The sequence below is a fragment of the Sinohyriopsis cumingii genome, chromosome 15, assembly GCF_028554795.1.
Source record: "Sinohyriopsis cumingii isolate HCF-2022 chromosome 15, ASM2855479v2, whole genome shotgun sequence".
Lineage (NCBI taxonomy): Eukaryota > Metazoa > Mollusca > Bivalvia > Unionida > Unionidae > Sinohyriopsis > Sinohyriopsis cumingii.
Window position 1 is genome coordinate 67,076,295 of NC_142975.1, and position 10,322 is coordinate 67,086,616.

General features: G+C 41.8%; 1 pseudogene; it reads right to left on the reverse strand.

Annotated features, from left to right (window-relative positions):
• Nucleotides 1-216: 216 nt before the first annotated feature.
• LOC149781983 (14-3-3 protein beta/alpha-A pseudogene) lies at nucleotides 217-2,197 on the reverse strand (annotated as a pseudogene).
• Between the last annotated feature and the right edge of the window lie 8,125 nt (nucleotides 2,198-10,322).

Below are 10,322 nucleotides of genomic sequence, written 5' to 3' on the forward strand. Positions count from 1 at the left end.
ACTTTAGTCCACTCGGTCACACGGACCATTTCACACAATTCAAATTAAACGTTATTTCATTTAATATCCAAATAGAAGAATCAGACTCAACACTATTTTCTTTAACTGAACAATGCAATGCTAACAATTATACGTAACGTCACGTTTCCTCTTTATTGTTGGGGGTGTGGTGGTAAGACTAGCAGTGTAAGAGAAATAATTAAATGAAATCCAATGTTTTCTTTCAGATTTATATTTAATCATACAATGCACGATAAATAAATAAAGTGTATTCTTGAGATTTTTTTATGAATTACAATCTTGATATTCACTTCCAAAGTTCTTCCATATTTGAAAATTTCGTCCTAATGATTGATTTTCAATGACGGCAGCACAATTAAATTGCATAATGGTACACAACTAATGAAGTGGGGTCAAAACATCAACTTTAGGTACATTTTAACGTAATTCCAAATCGGACATAATCTCAACTGAGAAATTTAGTTCTGAACATTTAAAAATGTACTTCAAAGCTTCAAAACAACGGTAAAACTCGTTTTAGAAAAAAATTCATTTAAAGAAAGAATGCCACGTGCATCGTTAAAAGACATTACAAATCGCAAAACAGTAATAAAATCACAAAATTGCACGTTTAGGCAAATTATGAACAATATTTGAAATATGAAATTGAAAAAGAAAAGCCTGATTGTTCCAAAAAAGTGAAAAAGTACTCATCACCAACGTTGCAATATTTTAGGTCACGGACGAGTAGACAGGTACATCAACAGTTGATATAGTCACGCTTTTTATCCAAAACCTTCCACTAAAAAAAAAATGTGCAGGTCTCGCCGATAAACACCAAGGAATACCTCTCCACACACAAGTAAAGCCAGCTATGAACAATGAATGTTGAGAGAAAGAACATCAGAATACATGTCGACACATAAACGTTAACTCTCGTAAATTGAGACACTGGTGGGTCCTGGTAACCAAAGCTGGCATGTCCGCAGGGGAATCAAATAAGCCAATCGTCGTGTCTCCGAATAATAAGGATTCATAAAGTCACAAATTATAAGCATAAATTTAATCACTAAGTACAATTAGCACAATTTTATTTTCCAGCAATAAACTAGTTGGTGTGTTTATATCATCATATTTGTATGGCAAAAATTCCTTGCAAAAGTTGTTTGACCCTTCCAGAATCTGCATGAGCTTTGTTTTGTTGTTGTATTTTTCATCTCCAACTAACCTATCTTTTCTCTCTTGTTCCCTACAACTATTTGTGTCGCCTAATACTTGACAGAATCCTCAGTTATCGTCTTGTTGTCCATCTTCCGCCTCTGCGGTCCATAGGGTCAAATTATCCCTAAGGAGTTGCATAATTAGCGTGCTATCCTTGTACGAGTCCCCGTCTTGAAGAGTTTCTAGTTGCTCTACAGCGGCGTCGAACGCGTCCTTGGCCAGTTTGCAGGCCTTCTCCTGGTTGTTCTGAATTTCATAGTAGTACACGGAGAAATTCAGCGCCAATCCAAGACGAATTGGATTTGTGGGTTTCAAGTTGGCTTCAGCCACTTTGTAGGCTTCCTCGTACGCCTCCTCAGATTTTCTGGCGAGAGCATCCTTTGCGTCATCATTTGCAACTTCCACTTTGTACCGATAATAATCCCCTTTCATTTTAAGGAAGAAAATTTTGGCCTCAGTCTTCTCCTTCTCCGTGACGTCATCACACTTGGCAATCAGATGTTGATCCAATAAAGAGAGCACCTCGTCACATAATCCATTAAGCTCGTCTTCAATTTTCTTCCTGTATTCTTGAATTTTATTCTTCTTCTTGGGGTCGTTTTCTCTATCGCTCAACGATGATACGATTCTCCATGATGACCTTCGGGCTCCCACCACGTTTTTGTATGCAACAGAGAGTAAATTCCGTTCATCTGCCGTCAGAGCTGTTTTCGCCTTTTGACCAAGTTCTCGCATGTTTTCCACCATATCTTGATAGCGCTCGCATGTTTCACTTAATTTGGCCTTATTCACTAATAAACTACGTTGCTCGTCGTCTGCCATGCTAGAAAAAACTAAGCTGTTATCCTGATAAACAGTACTACTAACCAAGACACTAGCCCGTTGTGTATTCAGGTACGCTACAGTTTAAAATGGCCGATTCCAGGGTCTGCATTCCATAGTAAGAGGTTCCTCACAGGGATTATATGAACCACCTGGATAGAAATGACAACTTCGAGCCGCAACGACAATTATGCATCAGCCAAAAGCAATCAGTTATGCTTTATATACTATATGCAAGAGATGTTTGCATAAAGGGAGAGTTAGTGACAAGCAGTTAAGGCTGAATGATTCATTGATATCCTTTGGGCGCCCTAAGTAAAAGCTAATAGCCGGAAGGTTTCGGATCTGTACCTGTTCTTCACAAATTCAATAGTAACTTGCCGGTATCTAGCGACATTCTAAACAAACCCCGCGAGATCAGATAAGCTGTGAGTGTTAGCGAGTCAGTGTCGTTCTTTTTTTCTGTAAGAAAAGGAAGGGCGAGAATAAACGTGTCTAAGTTACTTTTGTACATGACCGCACAATCCCATGACTTGCATTATTGATCCCCCCGCCATTCAGCTAAACTGCAGATCCGTCGGGCATACTTTCCTGCTCAATATTTCATTCAAGCTTTTATTCAGACCATGGGCGGAGCATCGCTCAATAATTAAACATTTATGAGCGGCTCAGCACACGTGTGAAAAGCGAGAAGGAAGAAGGAGAACACTCTTCTACTTGTTAAGAAGCGTTTTTGCGTGCCTATCTCGACACTATTTATTAGCTGTTGATGCCCACTTTCTTTATATTCCGGAGAGAGAGAGAGAGAGAGAGAGAGAGTTGTTGTTGTTGTGGGGTTTAACGCCATTTTTCAGCACACGATAGGCTATTCATGGCGGCCAGTATTAATGGTGGAGGAAGAACCAGGGGAAACCCCCAGAAAGAACCACCGACCCACGATAAGCTACTGGCAAGCTTTCTCACACACCCACATTGGCTGAATCTGAGACTCGAACCGGCGCAGACAGAGGTGAGATGGCAGTGATCCGTAACGGAGAGCGCTTTAGACCACTCGGCCAATCGGGGCCCCAAGAGAGAGAGAGTGAGTGTACGGCACAGCCGTGCCGGATTACACATTAAGCACACACACATCACGTGCTTAGGAACCAGCCCAAAAAGGGGCACCATAAAAAATTTAAAAACAATTGTTTATGATAAAATTGAATTAATTAAATATGACCATTTTGAGCTGCATGTACGAGTATTTTGATTTGGAATCATAACAACATTGGCATTTTCCCACCTTTTTAGCTTTTAATCAATTTTTTTTCTTCACATTTTGTAGGAAGGGTGGCTCCATAATATTGTCAGTGTTTAGGGCCCTGGAAGACCTTATCGGACACAGTAACATAAGATTGTTATATAGTGCTGAGAATATAAATTGGAGTAAACTGCCTTGCCCAAAGACACCACACTAGTCAACCTGGACTAATCCAATAGTAGAACTGGAACCCGCACCCTTTCGGTCGTAAGTCCGACACAAACCGCTTGCCCACCACGATTCCTGAGAGAGAAAGAGAGATAGCCTCGAACGTTGTGTAACCAAATACATGTATAGGATTCAGCCTATATTGGTAGCTTATATTCTTAATATTGTACGTCCCAACTAGGAACCTTAATGTACTTTGACGAAACGAAATCATGCATGTAAACTGAGATAAATGCATACAGGTGTGTTTACTACAGCGATACGTATCAAAGATATCACTGAAACTGGCACATTAGTGCACCTGGGCACGCACACGTGACAATGAGATCATTGGTAACTTAATGAAAGCAGGTGCGCGCTGCCAAGTTGCTGTGGGGTTTAACGTCATTTTTCAGCACACGATAGGCTATGCAAGGCGGCCAGTATTAATGGTGAAGGAAGAACCAGGGGAAACCCCCAGAAAGAACCACCGACCCACGATAAGCTACTGGCAAGTTTTCTCACATACCCACATTGGCCGAATCCTAGACTCGAACACACGCAGACACATGTGAGATGGCAGTGATTCGAAACAGAAAGCGCTTAGACCGCTCGCTGCCAAGTAGGTATATATATATATATATATATATATATATATATATATATATATATATATATATATATATATATATTCCAGTTAGAAATTGTTTCATTTCTTCTCTTGTTTATGTCAGAATTTCAATTGTAAAATACAATGTCGTTTATTTTCGTTTATTTTCAATCAAATGTTGCGTAAAGCTACAAGATGACTTAGTGTTGTTTTAGGCATCTCCTTCAAAAAGAGAAGAGCTGTAAACATGGAAGTTTTATGCACCACGTTCAGTGAAATGTAAATGTACGTCGAAATTATCGGAGACGATCAGCATTCAATTCACAACACAAAATATCTTTATTTGCAAAGTGCAACTGTATGTGGCCTTACACACAAGGGCTCGTTAAAAAGAAAATAGGAGTTTCCATCAACGAATCGAAGGTTGAGGGATTCATTTTGGATACTCCTAATTTAATGACAGATTTTACATGTGCCACGTGTTGGCTTAATTGGATTATGTGAAAGATATTAGGGCAAGTAAACTTTTCGGAGAAATTTTGGATTGAATGTCATTTTCAGTCATTTACTAATGTATCTTAACGTGTTAAGTACAAGACTTTTGTATGTACCTTTATAAGACTGCAAATCATCATATTTTCAGGGAGCGTTTGTTTTCTGTTTAAATTTGACATAATTTCTTATGTCCAAGAAGTATTTTTTCGTTTCATGAGTGTTTTATGTTTGCTGGTACTCTCTGATAACTATCAGTAGTGTATATGGTATGCTTCACTGGCAACACTTCCCATTTTTTATCAGCAAGCTCTCTGATTTCTGTACAATAATTGTTATAAGTAAACTGTATCAATACACTTTAGTTAAAAAGATTATAATACAATATATGCAATAATCAACACACACGTAGCAAATTCATCGGCTGTGAGACAGTGCAGACTTAATTCTTTTTGGCTTATATTTTCTTTTGAGCTGAGATGTTTTGCTTTGTCTTATGGTATTTATTTTCTCCAGGTAATATAATGATATAAGTAGTAAAGGGGGATACATTAGCGACAATGGGAATTAGCATTACAGACCCCCCTGGGACAGATTAGTGACAAGGGAAATTTAACATGGAGAAAAATCGTGGGTCAGATTAGCGACAAGGGAAATTAACATGGGAATAAATCGTGGGTCACTCTAGCGACAAGGGGAATTTAACATGGAACTATAGTGTGGGTCTGTCTAGCGACAAGGGGAAATTAACATGGGAATAGGGGACTGTATAGCGTCAAAGGAATTTAAACAGGGTGGGTCTGTCTAGCGACAAGGGGAAATTAACATGGGGAATAGAGTTTGGGCTTTTGGGATTTTTTTTTTAAAATTTAAATTTAAAAAAAGGGGTAGGCAATGGAAAGGCTATCTCTTTTCGAGAAATATGGGGGCCCTGAAAAGGGCCTTTGGATTTATGTTAATATGCCCTTAACATAAAAGGCATCTGTGGCATCTTCTTGTCCTCAAGCTGCGTCTTACAGCAGGGCCATACGTCAGAGTCCTCTTGAGGCAACCTTGTCTCTCTATGTAGACTCTTCGTATCCACAAACTGCTGGTGGTCCTGTGGACAACGGTCCACTTGGATCGGACATACATGAGCATGTCCGTCCTGAACATCATTGAAGACACGAAGGTGGAAGATTCAACGTCAGTCCACATCTTGCGGCTACGAGAATAGCTGAGTGAGTGATTGCACTGAACTGCGCTTATTTATAGGTACAGGTAGGATTGAAACGGATTGAGTTCATTCACCAATCCAAACACGCGTTACAAAATTCAGTCAGCCCGCATCCAATCCGAAGAGAGCAGTCTGTGACGTCACGTAGTCTATATAGATTTGCTAGCGCTTGTGTGCAGTCAATCTATGCGACAGTGATTCAACATGACGGAAACTCAGAAAACGATCCATTGGGGTGCACCAGCAGGGGAGACTGCCCAAGGGAACCCGGACTTACTTTCAGAAGAGGTACATTGGGATTTTGTGGATTTTCTTACCTCGCAAGAATTTGTTCCGGAACCTTCGTTACCATCTTCATTACCGCAAGTGGAGAATTTTAGACAGAGACAGAAAGAAGAATTGGAGAAATTTATGCAACGACAAAAGGAAGCGGAACAAGCTTTTCTCCTACAGCAACAGCAACAGCAACAAGAAGAGGTAAGAAAAAAACAACAGCAACAACAGCAAGAAGAAGTAGCAGCAAAGAAACAAGAGGGTGAAAATCAAACGGCCACGGTACTGTTGGACATTTTAGCGGAGTTAAGAAGTCTGAAACAAATGTATCAGACTTCTTTATCACGACCGAAGAGAATACGACCTTCCCGAGCTAAACACGCCAACCCTGTGACTAAGCCTATCGTACCACCCTTAGTGATTTCAACCCAATCATCAGAAGTAGGCCTTGGCCATGGCAAAGGCTTAAGGCAGTTAAAGTTGATTGGTTAAACTCACCCCTACACCAAAATAAAAAGGCCCTTTTCAGGGCCACCCACATTTCTCGAAAAGAAATACAATTTCAATTTGCCAATCACTCAAAAATAAACCCCACCCATTTTACCTTATAGTACGTGTCTGTGTATGAGTGCGTGAGTGTAGCTTCTTATTTTAAAATCAAAACTCAAAGACACTTACCTTATATCATTCATGTATTCTTTTATCCATTTTTTTACAATCCAATTCACAATTCACCACAGAACACTTTAATTAAAAGTTCATTGACTTCTTCTTTCTCCTTGTTTAGTCTCTCTGTTTTTTGAATTTCTTCACCGTTTTTTCCTCATTTTCTTCCCTTCTTCTTTTCTTCTCCTGTTTCTTTGCTTCTTTTAAATAGAATTGTCTTCTTTCTTCCTCTTCTTCCTCTGAAGAATCCCTCTCTTCTTTCGAAGAATCCCTCTCTTCTTCTGAAGAATCCTTCTTTTCTTCTGACTCCTCTTGTTTCTTTTTTGGGCAATCTGGAGACCAATGTCCTTTTTCTTGACAATAATAACAGGTATCTTGACAATGTCAAGCCAAAGAAGACGATCGCTTGACACTATCGATAGATCACGACGGTTTGAAATCCCCTGTTTGGATCGAGTTTAGCAGACCCGCAGAACTGACCCCTTCCAAAGTCATGGACAAGATTCAACACGTACAACAATCTAATGACCAGTTTGACATCACCGATGGTAAAGCCACACTGAAAATGGCCCACGTCTCTCCTCCTCAAGGAACTGGATGCAAAAAGATGTTATTGGTGGACGACCTTCGCAACACCAAAAAGAGTCTCGTCCGAATTAACAACCCTCAAGACCAGATGTGTTTAGCCCGTGCCATCGTGGTGGGACGAACCTATGCCAACAAGAACGACACGGTAGAATGGAAAAGAACCTGGAAAACTATTCAACGATGCGATCGAGCCAAACAACGAAATGAAGCAGAACTCCTGTTGCAACAAGCCGGACTGTCCAAAGACACACCCTGTGGCATTCCTGAGATGCAAAAATTGCAAGATGCCCTAGCTCCACGCTACACCTTGAAAGTGCACCCTCAAGAAATGCGCGGGTCTCTGTTGTTTCGAGGCCAAGACTTTAAGGACGGAAAATACATTCATGTCTATCATCACGATGACCATTTCGATACCATTACCAGTATCACTGGATTCCTGGGATACGGTTATTACTGTGAGAAATGTGACCATGGTTATAACAATCGAGAGCAACACAAGCATTGTGGATTGAAATGTTCAGGATGTTTGGCCTCTTCACCCTGTCTGAGCGAAGAACCAGTGCCTTGTTCAACTTGTCTGCGCACATTTGTCAGCCCTACCTGTTACCAACAACATCTGAAAACGCAAGGTTCACAGAAGAAATGTGCTTGTCAACTCCTGAGATTGTGCTCTACGTGTGAACAAGTCATACGTACCAATAATACCAAGGCACACGTATGTTCAGGAAAGAAAAAATGTCACATTTGTCACCACATCGTGGACTTGGAACACCAGTGCTACGTGCAAAATACCAACCCCCACCAGAGAAAGAGGACGGTCACAAGAAGAAAGGCAATTTCATCTTTTTCGATTTCGAATGCATGCAAGAGACTGGCATTCACATTCCTAATTTCTGCGTGGCTCATCGAGCGTGCGAGAAGTGCATTCAAGAACCTATCTTCAGTCATTGCCCTCACTGCAGCAAGATTCCTGGAGGACGTGAAAAAATCTTTCGGGGACCAAACACGTTAGCCGATTTTGCCCAATGGGTCTTAGACCCCATCGACAAGACGTGGAGCCAAGAGGACATCGAACGTTACGGAGATTGTCATCGTCATGCGACGGTGATGGCTCACAATTTCTCCGGATACGATGGACAGTTTCTTCTCAGATACTATACGGAACAAGGCACCGAACGTCCTAAAGTGACTTTGAACGGAGCCAAAATCATTTTCATGCAAGTGGGACAAGTACAGTTTAAAGATTCGATGAGTTACTTGGCCATGCCTTTGAGCCGAATGCCTAAAACGTTTGGAATGACAGAAATGGCTAAAGGGTACTTTCCACACTTTTTCAATACGGAAGCCAATCAACACGCCGTTCTACCCCATTTGCCTGAGGCTCACTATTACGACCCCGACAACATGCGTACCGAACAACGAGAAGCTTTCTACGCTTGGTACCAGGCTCACGCCTCGGACCCCTTCGACTTTCAGGAAGAAATGCTAAAGTATTGTCGTTCCGACGTGGACATTTTACGGCGTTGCTGTGGAAAATTTCGAGAACTGTTCATGGAACACGGAGGGGTCGATCCTTTGAAAGAAGCTTGCACCATTGCCAAAGCGTGTTCCTTAGTGTACCGCCAACGATTCATGCCTGAAAACACCGTGGCTGTCATCAGTCCTCAAACGACCCACTATGTCAAGCGTCAATACTCGGTCAAAGCCCTACGTTGGTTACATTACTTGTGCGACAAGGAAGACAAATGGATTCAGCATGCCCGCAACGGAGGAGGCGAAAAGACCATCGGAACGTATTCGGTCGATGGCTGGGACTTAAAAAACCCCAAGATCGTGTACGAGTTTAACGGTTGCTTATTTCACGGATGTCCCGTCTGCTACCCTGACCGTGACACTAAAAATCAGTTTTTGCAACGAACCATGGAAGACTTGTACCAGGACACTTGTCAGCGACGCCTAAAGTTAGAACAGCAAGGATATCAAGTGGTGGAAATGTGGGAACACGAGTACGATCACCGTTTGAAAACCGATCCCGAGTTTAAACGCCTCGTGGAAAGTTACCAGTTCATGGACCCGCTGAACCCGAGGGATAGTTTGTACGGAGGAAGGACCAATGCCACCTGTTTGCTGTACCAAGCCAACGAAGAGAAAGGAGAAGAAATCAAATACTTGGACGTGTGTTCGCTGTATCCCTACGTGTGCAAATATTGTCGCTTTCCTGTAGGGCACCCGCAATTGTTGACGGAACACATCGACCTGAAAAACATTCGACAATACGAAGGTCTGATCAAGTGCAAAGTTTTGCCTCCCACGAACCTATACCATCCCGTCTTACCTCACCATTGTCAAGGCAAACTGATGTTTCCCTTGTGCCGTACTTGTGCCGAAACGTGCAACCAGGACCAACCTTGCCATCACAGCCAGGAAGAACGTGCCTTGACGGGAACCTGGGTCAGCGTGGAATTATTCAAAGCTCTGGACATGGGATACCAACTGTTAGAAGTGTACGAAATTTGCCACTTTCCCAAGACACAACAGTACCACAAGGGTGACCCTACTCAGAAAGGCATTTTCGCCGACTACGTGGATGCCTTTTTGAAACTGAAGCAATAAGCCAGCGGCTATCCTTCCTGGTGTCACACTCCCGAAGACCAAATACAATTCAAAGAGAAATACTATGCACAAGAAGGCATCTCTTTAGACCACATCGAAAAAAACGAAGGCAGGCGATCGTTTGCCAAAGTGATGTTAAATTGCTTGTGGGGTAAAATGGCACAACGACCGTGTTTACCCAAGATGGAATATTTGACAGAACCTTTCCGCTACTTCCAGATGATTCACGACAAAACCAAATACATGAAACACGTGGACGTCGTTCGAGAGGATTTGATCTTGGTCAATTACGAAGAAGATCTGGACTTTGTACAAGACGACCCTTTTGGAAATGTCATCATTGCGGCTTACGTGACAGCTCATGCTCGCTTAAA